Source organism: Alligator mississippiensis, chromosome 3, assembly GCF_030867095.1.
Source record: "Alligator mississippiensis isolate rAllMis1 chromosome 3, rAllMis1, whole genome shotgun sequence".
Lineage (NCBI taxonomy): Eukaryota > Metazoa > Chordata > Crocodylia > Alligatoridae > Alligator > Alligator mississippiensis.
In genome coordinates this window covers 261,329,028-261,341,272 of record NC_081826.1, presented here as the reverse complement: position 1 = coordinate 261,341,272, position 12,245 = coordinate 261,329,028, and the positions used below count along the sequence as shown (strand labels likewise).

Genomic DNA, 12,245 nt, shown 5'->3' with positions numbered 1-12,245 from the left:
AACATCACAACCATTTAGAGGAAGAGAGGGTCGTTAACACCTGTGGAATGAAAAGTTTACAAGGATCAGGTAGATTTTAATGAGTCATGAAGTCAAGAGACTCCTTCAGCACTGTGTGATTGGAAATGTTGCTGCCACTGCCAGGCAGTTGGCTTTAAACTTTGAGTAGTTCAGGAATCAAAGAAGGGTACAAATACACCATTGCTGCTCCCTCTACCCCTTCCCCCGGCTAGTTGGCTCCTGCTTATGGGTATGGACAAGTGTACATCTGGAGCAGTTCCAAAAGGGTTGTTACACAGGACCATGCAGCACTGATCTCTTGCGTTCTTACATATGCACAAACTTTATCCAAGGTTAAAGCTGCAGCAGTTTTGCTTCAGTTGTATCACTCCAAACTAGTGTGCACACAGCTGTTAGAATTTAACAACTGCGATGAGCTCCCAAGCAGCAGCAGCTCCTCTCCTTTTGAAACCACTCAGAGGCTGCTTACACATGTTTAAAAAAACCCCTCACTTTACCAGCAAAAGCAGCACATTAGTTTGACCCAGCTCAACAGTGTCTGTATATATCAAGGCCTTCAGTGGGGCTTTTTGGTGCTTTTATCTAAAGCTGATTCAATTAGCTATTAAATAAAGTACCAAAAAATCCCTACTAAAGCGCCTGACCTATTCAGACATTGAGTGAGCATATACTGGGCTCCGTGCGAGAGTACACCAAGTTTAAAACACAGCAGTGCTTTTTTTTTTAACATCTGTAAGTAGCCAGAGTGTGCAGTGGTCCATGTCCTATGTTGCAAGAGTCAGTAGCCCTTCAGCTGATATTCTTTGATATTTTGTACTTAACCCCATACAAATTTAACTGTGTCCTGAAATTCCAGTACTAATGTGATCTTAGTCATTCTGACGTAGAAAATTCAGAAATCAAAGAACTGCCAATTTTGCAGGTAATGCAGCAGGATGCAACTAAAGTTTGTTAACAATATTTTACTTCCTTTTGTTGCTCTGGAGAACAGAAAGGAGCAGAGGCCATGTGATACTGCTCTGAAGAGTCTGATTTAGCATCGTTGATCAGGGGGGCCATGGATTTTTGGAGGGATTGAGGTGTGGCCTCAAAAAGTGAAACAAGACCTTAAAAAAAGAAAGGAGCATCAATAAACTTGCAAAGTTTTAGGTGGTCTTGTGAAAATGTAAATATTTGATTACTATTACATATTTTCACAGAAAACTATGTTAAAAGTTGGAGCTGAAAAGCCAAATACTAGAATTTAGGAAATGGTAAAAATAAGGTTGCCATTGCATGTTCCCATACTATTTTTTCCACAGGAATCCCACTGCATTCTGTTCATACAATGGATGGCACTCAGTGAGCGGTGACTGATATTTTTCTTTCTCATTGCTCTTATACTTTATTTACTGTATGCTATTCAGACTGCTCAGATAGAATTATGCATTTTTTCCATAGGCTCAGCTGGGTAAGTTACAGCAGTCTAGGCCACTTTACTTCTGAATGGGAGATCTACGTGGTGTTTATTAAATATTAATTCTGTGTTATCATCATATCTTCAGTTGATTTGTCTAATTTTTGAGTGTCTGTGTAGTAATCTGTTAGTTTGTTATTAAAATACGTCAGTTCATATAAACTGTCACAGACTTGTAAGACTGTTACAGGTGTCAGAGGGGAATAAAGAGCAGTGTAAATATTTACTGGAAAACAAGGAGAAAAAGGTGTAGGTATGTTGGGATGTGTATCTCTTGAGATTAACATATCTAATAATGTTTGCCTCTTTGTTTTAAGCATCCTCAGCTATTATCTCCTGCTTTTTATATTATTTCAGGTTGCTATGCCATAGTAACATATGATTCATGTTCAAAAGTAATAGTCTCAATGCTATCTTAACGGTATATTTAACTAAAATTCCCTTAGTAGGGCTGGCTGAATGAAAAATATAGTTCCTGACTAGAAACTGTTTTCAAATTCAGGTGTAAATAAGTGACGGAAAATGTTGAAATAGTTCATTTGTAAAACAAATTCTTTTGATTTTGGAGTTAAATCAACAAGGAGAATGAGGCACCAGAGAGGATGTGGGCAGGATAGTGTTTCCTTTAATCAGGTGTTTAGGACAGTTCCCTGTGGATTGGGAGACCCGATCCAAATCACTTATTTGCATGATTCAGCTCAGGAATTTGGGCCAAGGTCTGTCATTGCTCAGAATAGTGCCCTGAACCACCTGGGTGTAGGACAGTCTGCAACATGTGTTTCTTGGTTTCTGCTGTTGAAGCTATTTCACTTTTTATAAAACACAAAAACATTCTACAGCAAAACCACCTGGCCATTGATCAGTTTTTATGCACAGTGAAATAGTTTCAATAAGAGATTGAGAGAAACCCACACTATAGTGCCTGATAGCTAAGTGGTTGAAACAGTTTCCTAAGAAATGGGAGAGCTCTGAGTCAGCTAGACAAGATTTGAACCCAGGTCTCCTGTATATCTGGGGCTGTAGAATATAAATAGGATCACTGGCATCTCAATTTCCATACTGTTTTTTTTTTAATCAAGCCCTTTGGTTTGGTTTGGTTTGGTTTGGTTTGGTTTGGTTTGGTTTGGTTTATGGGCATTTTAATAAAAGCATTCATTCTGGTTGAACAGAATGTTTCATTTGACCCAAAACAAATAGCTGGTTGTTCCTGAATGTTTAAAAAAAATACTCATTTCTAAGTGACCAAAAACAATGTTTAAAAATATTTTCAGTTGACCACTAAATGAAAAAAATGATTATTTGTACAGTCATAGTCCTCAGCTATATATTGAGGGTAATAAATGTAAAAAAAGATTGATGGATGAGCATAAATTCATCAAAAATCCTGCCTTGAGTGGAAATCGCCATACAGGAAATAGGTGTTACAATGACCTAAGTGACCCAAGACCTAAATGACCTAAGACCCCATTTTACCCCATGATCAGACTGGTATGTACTATGGGGCTTTTTGCCTTCCTCTGTGGGGGGGGGGGGGGGGGGGGGGTGCGGCCCTCTACCCAGGATTTCTTGAATGTATATTGACAACATTTCATGGAAGTAGGAAGTTAGCTGCTGTGGTTCCCCTGCTTTATCTGTGGTAGGTTAGGGTGTTAGGTCTGTGTTGTGTCAGGGTTGACAGTAGTCTTGTGTAAAATGTTGATTATAGTTTCTACAGGTTGTTTTGGATAGGGATGATACTGCCTCAGGCAGGGGTGGGAGTAGATGGCCTCTGACTGTGCCTTCCAGTCCTACTTCTCTATGATTCTGTGACTGATTGATTTTTACTCCTGACCCCATCAACAGAAAGTCCCATCTTATCTACGGGGTTCACATCAGGCCTAAAAATCTTAAACCAGTACCTGGTAAGTAGCACCACCCCTAGAAATGATAAAGAAGCTTAGACTAGCTAAAATGTTAAAGGCAGACAGACATTTTAAAGATATGTGCAATGTGCCTTGCTAAATAGTTCTAAATCTTAATTGTTCCTGCATGAATACTGGGAGCTAGACCTGGAAAGTAGTGCCACAAAAAGAACTGTTGTTATAGTAATGAAAAAAACAAAACATAAAAACAGATAAAAAGAAGGGTGTTTAAAAATCCGTGTGGAGATCCTGCTTAAAAGAAAGTAAATATTTGGAAAATCTGAATTTTAACTAAAGCACTCCAGTGTGCATTAACTTGAGAGGGCCTAGCCCAAACCCCCATAACATTCATCCAAGAACCACCTTTCCTAGAGAGAAAAGCCAATTGGATTTATTGCATGGATTAGCTGATCAGCACATTAGCTGTTCCATTGTAACTTTTGTCTATCTACTCCAACCCCACAGTACATAAGCTAAATTACAATGATTTAGAACAGGTAATAAATCTTTGGAGTTTAGCTTCCACTTATTGCAGGATACAGTGGAGAAATGAAACTTAAATCACACATAAGACCTTACTTCCTTTTAAAATGGTATAATTGCCTGTCAATCCCCTCAACTGTGGCATACCAATGAACAAAAATGGTACCTACTGATGCAAGTTAGTTGAACTGTCCCAAATAGCTAAGGAAAATTCCTCCAAAAAGCAGAGTTTTTTTCTCTGATACTTTCAAGGTAGCTGCACTAATGATCACCAGGCAGCCATTTTCCATTGTAACAGAGACCAGTGTTAATATTTTGTCTAAAATACAAAGCAAAGATGGCGCTAGTGATTCAGAAAAGTAAGGCTGCTGAGATATTGGATCATCACCTTCACACCAATCCCTTCTCTCCCCTTTCCTTCATGTTATATAGTTGTTGGGATTAAGGCCTCATATTATTAAGGGGGGGGGGGGGGGGGGGGGGGAACAGAATCTTTGTGGAGAAAAGCTAGGGCTTGAAAACTTCAACCTACCAGAAAGACTGCCCATTGTGCAACATTCAGGATACTGTAGTAATGTTACAGTAGTTCAAATAACAAGATTCACATACATAGATTAACCCTTAAGTTTTATATTTCTGTTTAGACCTGCTTCCATTTTAGCAAAACCATCATTTTCACCAGTGCAAAAAAAAATCATAATATCAAGATATGTTGTGAAAAGCCTTTTAATTCTTTCAAAACAAAAATGGATAAAAATGTGAATATAATTTACATTTTTGCTTTTGCATCAACAATTTCAAAATTGCCACTTTTTTCTTTTAGCACTCTAGAAATAACAAAAATCTTTTTCATTTTTCACCTATGAAAAATACACTGTAGTGGATAAAAGGGTAGCTCACAACCTTGTCACAGCCATGTTAAAGCTTCACTATTATTAATAGCTTCTGAAAATATTAAAAATGAGGAAAAGAAAGCTGGGGTAGCTTTATCACCACAATCGAAGAGAAGAATACAGCTTTGTACTGTTCATGTTTACTTGCATTCATTTGTTATTTTAACAGATAAATCTAAAGATTTATTTGGATTTTTTCGGATGAAAATACAGGGTCCCTAAATTGGGTCCATTATTAGGACCTCACATTATTCACTGATAAATTCACTGATATGTTGGTATTGCTCTGGTTGCTATTCTTTGTATGTCATCTGCTACCACTGAAAACAGTCTAGCTTCATCCTCTTTCAAACCACCCTTCAGGTAGTTGAAGGCTGCCATTAAATCCCCTCTCACTCTTCTCTTCTATGGACTAAATAAGCCTAGTTCCCTCAGCCTCTCTTCATAAGTCACGTGCCCCAGCCCCTAAATCATTTTTGTTACCCTCTGCTAGACTCTTTCCAGTTTGTCTAAGTCCTTTCTGTAGTGGGATCCCCAAAACCGAACACAGTATTCCAGATGTGGCCTCACTAGTGCTGAATAGAGGGGAATAATCATTGCCTCATCTGCTGGCAACACTCCTACCAATGCAGCCCAGTATGCCGTTAGCTTTCTTGGCAACAAGGACACACTGTTGGCTCATATTCAGCTTATTGTCCACTGTAACCCCAGGTCCTTTTCTGCAGAGCTGCTGCCCAGCCAGTCAACCCCCAACCTGTATCACTGCATGAAATTATTCTGTCCTAAGTGCAGGACTTTGCACTTGTCTTTATCGAACCTCATGAGATTTCTTTTGGTCCAATCCTCCAATTTGTCTAGGTCCCTCTGAATCCAAGCCCTACCCTCCAGCGTATTGACTACCCCCCACAGCTTGCTGAGGGTGCACTCTGTGCCATCTTCCAGGTCCTTGATGAAGATACTGAACAAAACCGTCCCTAGTACCGACCCCTAGTACCAGCAGTCCACTTGATACCAGCTCCCAGCTAGACATTGAGCCATTGGTTACTGCCTTCTGAGCCTGATGCTCCAGCCAGTTATCTATTCACCTTACAGTCCATTCATCCAGCCTGTACTTCCTTAGCTTGCCTGCAAAAATGTTGTGGGAGACTGTATCAAAAACCTTGCTAAAATCATAATATACCACATCCACTGGTCTTCCCACATCCACAGAGCTAGTCATCTCATCATAGAAAGCAATCAGGTTGATCAGGCATGACTTGCCCTTGGTTAATCAATGCTGTCTGTTCCTAATAACTTCTTCTCCAAGTACTTTGAAATGGATTCCTTGAGGAGCTGCTCCATGATTTTTCCAGGGACTGAGGTGAGGCTGACTGGTCCATAGCTCCTTGGATCGTCCTTTTTCACGTCCTTAAATATGGGCACTATATTTTCTGTTGCCCAGTCATCTGGGACCTCTCCCAATCGCCATGAGTTTTCAAAGATCATGGCAAGTGGCTCTGCAATCACATCAGCCAGCTTCACACCCTCAGGTGCATCCCGTCCGATCCCTGGACTTGTATATGTCCAGCTTTTCTAAGTAGTACCTAACCTGTTCTTTTGCCACTCTTGGCTGCTCACCTCCTCCCCAAACTGTACTGTCAGGTCTAGTAGTCTGGCAGCTGACCTTGCCTGTGAAGACTGAGGTGAAAAAGACATTGAGTACTTTTCTGCATCCTCTGTCACTAGGTTGCCTTCCGCATTCAGTAAAGGACCCACACTTTCCATGATTTTCCTCTTGTAGAAACCCTTCTTGTTACCCTTCACATCCCTTGTTAGCTGCAACACCAATTGCACTTTGGCATTCCTGAGACCATTCCTGCATGCTCGAGCAGTACTCTCATACTCCTCCCTATTTGCTTGTCTAAGTTTCTACTTCTTATAAGCTTCCTTTTTGTGATTTAGTTTACCAAAGAGTTCCCTGCTAATCCAAGCTGGTCTTCTGCCATACTTGCTAGTCTTCCTGCACATAGGGATGGTTGGTTCCTACACTCCCAGTAAGGCTTCTTTGAAGTACAGCCAACTCTCCTGGACTCCTCTCCGCTGCAGACTGGCTTCCCAGGGGATCCTGCCCACAAGTTCCCTGAGCGAGTTGAAGTCTGCTTTTCTGAACTTCAGAGTCCTTACTCTGCTGCTCTCCATCCTTCCTTTCCTCAGGAAGCAGACACCCACCAAAACATCACCCTCGTTGCTTTCTCTGCTGACCCTAACCCAGAGACATTCAACAGACCTATCTCCAGTTTCATACTGGAGCTCTGAGCAATCATATGACTCTTTTACATAAAGTCATGGGCAACGGGTGCCTCCTGAGTAAGGGGGGGCACTTGCCCCCCAGCGGACAGTCAGCGGCCAATCCCACAAGCTAGGGTGAGGGGAGGTCCCCCGCACCTGCAACTGGCAGCTGCGCACCACTGGCACTTCCGGTTCAGCAGGATCAGCCGTGGAGGGAATAGGATTATAATACTGCATAAACACATAAAATGTTTAACTATACTATTAGTATACTATTAGTTATAAAATGCAGTAGTTATGGATGGTAATTCATGAACAAATAAGCCATATTCGCACTGAAAGAATTTATAAACTAAATATAACTTGGAATCTAAGTGTTGTACAAACAAAATAAATACAAACAAGCAAGCAAAGAAAAAAACCCAGCTGGTTAATGACTGTGAGAGTGGTTTAGAGACTAAAATTAAACATTTTTGGGCTAAAGGTTTACTCCCTCTCCCCCATTTTCTTTCAATTGTCTCAACTGGATGGGTGATTTGATCCAATTGTGGCAAGTTAGCATTAAAAATTCTTTTGGTTTTAAATCCAATCCACCCCTCAAAAGGCAGCAATAGTATTTAAAATGATTTATAGTAAATATTTTGAGTGCAGGGCATATGCGTGTGTGATATGCACAAATTATGTGATTCCTCCAGACCATTTTGTAGGTCACGGTTGCTACTTTTATGGGAAGTGAAAACCAGCCAGTATGCTGTGCTCTACTGTCAGGGTGTGTTATCTGAGGTAAAATGATTGCCTCTAAGACATTTTTATGTGTCCACATGAATGGCCACACATCGAGGTATAATTTTCATTTTCTGTCAAGATAGAAACCATTACCAATTTGTTATGTTTTCTTTTATTTGGCAAACTTTTCTCTTTGCATTTTTGGCTGAACTGCTGTATTGGCATGGAGCACAGCAGACATTTGGGTACTTTTCAGCGGCATTCTACTTCTATATGCAGAAAAAAGAAATATGACTCTTTTGTAAACAGTGTGCATGGTGTTTGATAATTATTACCAGATTTTACTGTCTAACAAGGCATTTGAGGAAGTGTTGTTAAGACATCTGAAGAGAAATATATGATATAAAGTTTAACTTACAATTTTAGAAACTTTGATGGGACACTGTTAAGGTCTCAGATTGGTTGACAATTGCATGGCAGTGATTACATTACATGCATCTGTCTGAAGTAGTAGAATCTACTCTCCTCCACAAAATTAAAGATGTCTCAAATGATCAAAACCAGCAGTGCAACTGATATGTAGCCATATAAATATGCTGTATGTAGTGATAGGAAGGGTAACTCATAAGACTAAATACATTCTAAGGCATGTTGTGCATTTAGGTTTTGGCAGTATTACTCTCGCAGTATCTAGATGCCTCAGACAGATCTATTTGACCCTTGTTTGTCTGGACTCATATCTGTGTTGCATGGCAACTGCTGTGTTGCTGTTGATTGATGAATTAGGATCTGTTGTCCATGCTGATATTGAATTTATCAGCTGCCTTCAATACCACTGATCGTGACTGCTGACTTTACCATGTTTTAGTGGGAGTGAGACATTGTTTTCTTTTGCAGAGACCATAGAGGGTGCAGTAAGATTAGATGGTCTAGCACCTTTTGGGTTCTCTCCAGAAGAAGCAAGGGAGTGATGACAAGTGACTGATGCTCCTCATGGCCAGTTTAAGACTTTGGTCCAATTCTTTAAAGCGAAAGTCTCAGTATTTAAAGACTAGATTTCTATCTTTGAACCAACCTGAGATGCTGATGTCCACTGAGGCAATCCAGTTCTATACTGAATACATGCATTTCATTTAATGAAGTGCTTGGATGAAGCTCACTACCTGTATTATTGTTCCCTTCACCTCAAACGTACAATTTGGGCCCAGAAAAGTGTGCTGTCTCCATTCTATCCTTGTGGTAACACCTTTGAGATCTAGTATGAATATGGAGGGTAACTGATCCCAGCCCTTTTCCACATTCTTGGAAGTGGGAGGAGATTCTTGGGGTCACCCAGGCCTAGACAGACTTGTAGACTTGTAGTGATTCCAGACCCCATTCAAAAGTGCTCTTTGTCAGTGCAAAGAGGACATGCAAAGATAAAGAAAATATAGCACCATCAGTCTTCACACTATGAATGGCCCTTTTCCAGAGACTGGAACCATTAGTCCCAAGAGATTTACTCTTCCTGAAGGATTAATCAGCATCACAGGGAAAATGTTCAACAGCGCAGAAGCACCTTTTAGTGCAGTTATCACATCTTTTTCTCATATCCAGTTCATTTCTTTTTTTTTTTCCTATTCTCTCCATCAGCGGTTCTGAGTCTAATTGTCTGTGGATCCTAATGCTAGTAAATTCTTTTTCAGGATGAAATTTCTATTAGTCTAGCTTTCTCCATAGGTATTTAACATAGCTCTTACCATGATGACAGTTCATCTGAGAAGGCAAAGTGTCCCTGGCTTTCCTTGTTGCTATGAAAACAAAGTTGTGACACAAGCACAATCTGCTCTGCATATGACATGCCAATCCATTCTGCTTGTAAAAATGAAAATAAACTTTGATTAATCAGAATTGATTATTTCACCAGATAATTATCCTTGGTACAATAATGGATGCTGTTGTCATCAAGACTTACCACCTCAGTCCAGATTTCAGAGTATCTGCAGCTCAGTCTGTTTGATTCAGAAACATTTTTTTTTAAACCAAGTTAAAGTACTCATCTAATTGATTAGTTTGTTGCCATTCTTTGTCTTAATAAGACCTGGCTGAAATTTTTTTACAGAGCAGTTTTCCATTGGGAATGCAGTGTTTCTGAAACAGAAACATTTTGTGGTACATGACAATTTCAGTAACATTTTTTACAAAAAATGTGAAAAAAATGATTCAGTTTAATTTCATTATAATGAAATTCCACTCATCATGGAAAAAATGTTTCATTACAGTAAAGTAGAAAAGGTGTCATGATGATCTTATCATTTTGTTTAATTTCATTTATAAAATTTAGGTATATAACTTTAATATCAGATGTTATTACAGTGTTTAGACATTATCTAAACAAAACTTAAATGTTTTCATTCCATAAGAAATTTTGAAATTTTGACTGTTCAATTTTGGAATGAAAACAAATTTTGACACATTAGAATTTCCTGAAGAACAAAATTTCTATTTTCCAATCATTCTAATCTTAATAACACTCTTTGCCAGACTAAGACTAAGGAATAAAACTGTTACAGATGTGGTTGGAAAAGAAGGAAATGTCCCAGAAGAAAACAATCTGGGATCTGATTGCTTGTTGCCCTAACAGTACTTCAGTTCGTAGTTGTGGACACACTCCCACTCTGACTACAAAAATATGACATTTGAACCATTTGTTTTTTTAGTTATCACAGATGTCTCTAAAATATTTTAATGAGGGCATCTGAATGAATCCAGTACCTTCAATCTCTGATCAAAATCAGAGGTAAAACTGCACATACAGGGACACAAGTATTTTTGGAGCCTTTTCCAAAGAGGAACAGCTCAAAAGGAGCAGCTTGTGGGTACTAACTGTTACGTGTGAGCAAGCTAAGAATGATTCAAATGTAGCAAAATCACACCAACTTTAAGCCTGCCTGGGTTTTACTACATTTAAATCATTCTCAGCTTGTTCATATATAACAATTAGAAGAAATTAGCTGCTTATCTCTTGAACTGTTCCCCTTTGGAAAGGGCTCCAAATGCATCCACGTCCACATCCTTTTTAGACTTCAAAACAGTCAAGCTGAGGGCCTTGTTACACAGTAATTTTGGGTGGCTCCTGGAGCTCTTAACACGTAGGTTATCTACACCTTAACACCGGAAACTAGTTTTAGGTATTCGTTGTGTGACTCTCAGTTACGCCACTCCAGGGCAGGATTATCTCTAATCAGTGTTACCCAGCTCATGTTACACTAATTTGTAGCCACTCTAGGCTACACCTTAGGGGTTGGGGTGAGGTGTTTACACTGCCCTGCTGGCTGGGATCAGGCCCACTGTCCCCCTCCTCAGCACCCCAGTCCCCACTCACTGCCCCCCATTCCCCCTATATTTACTTGTGGCTGTCTATACTGTCAGTCCTAGGGGAGCAAGCAAGTAAGGGTGAATCATAGAAAGAAGGACCAGAAAGGACCTATAAGATCATCAATTCCAGTCTCCTGCCATGGGCTGGAGGTATTTGGGCTCAAATGAGCTCAATGAGGTATTTGTCCAGCCTCCTCCTAAAGACCACCAGAGATGGCAACTGCACCACCTCTGCTGGAAGTGTTCCAGATTCTAGTTACCTGTACAGAAAAGAAGTTTTTCCTTATGTCGAGCTGAAACTTTTCCTCAACTAGCTTGTGTCCATTGGTCCACATCTTCTTGGTGGGGGTATTTTCTGAAAAGTTGTTCACCTAGGTCCTGGTGTTCTCCCTTGACATATTCGTAGGCGACTATCAAGTTACCTCTCAGCCTTCTTTTGCTCAGGCTGAACACTCCCAGATCCTGAAGTCTCTCTTCATAGGGCCTGTCCCCCAGGCCTTTGATCAAGGTGGTGGCCCTTCTCTGCACCCTTTCAAGCTTGCCCACATCCTTCTTGAAGTGTGGTGCCCAGAACTGGACACAGTATTCCAGCTGTGGCCTCACCAATGTCAAATAGAGGGGGAAGAACACCTCTCTGAATCTGTTGGCGACATATCTGCTGATACATGCCAGAGTTCTATTTGCTCTGTTGGCAACTTTGTGACACTGGTGGCTCATATTCATCTTTTGGTCAATTGTCACCCCTAGACCCCTTTCAGATGCAATGCCAGCCAGTGGACTACCACCCATCATATAGATATGGTGAGGGGAGGGTTCCTTCTGCCCAGATGAAGGACCCAGCCTTTGTCCCCGTTGAACCTCATCTGGTTGTGTTATGCCCATAGGACCAGCCTGTCAAGGTCTTCCTGAATCCTTGACTTGTCCTCTGATGTGCCCGCTTGTCCCCAAAGTATGGTATCATCCACAAGCTTAATCATTGCACTTTTCACTCTCTCGTCCAAGTCATTATTAAAGATATTAAAAAGCATGGGCCCAAGCACTAATCCCTGGGGTACACCACTGGAGACGGCCTTCCTGGATGAGGCCATCCCATCAATTAAGGCTTGTTGGGATCGGCTGCTGAGCCAGTTCCCAACCCAC

General features: G+C 40.5%; 1 protein-coding gene across 1 annotated transcript in view; it reads left to right on the top strand.

Moving 5' to 3' along the window:
• Positions 1-12,245, top strand: part of CWC27 (CWC27 spliceosome associated cyclophilin) — a 216,239-nt gene that overhangs the window by 181,534 nt on the left and 22,460 nt on the right. The gene's annotated exons all lie outside the window — the stretch shown is intronic.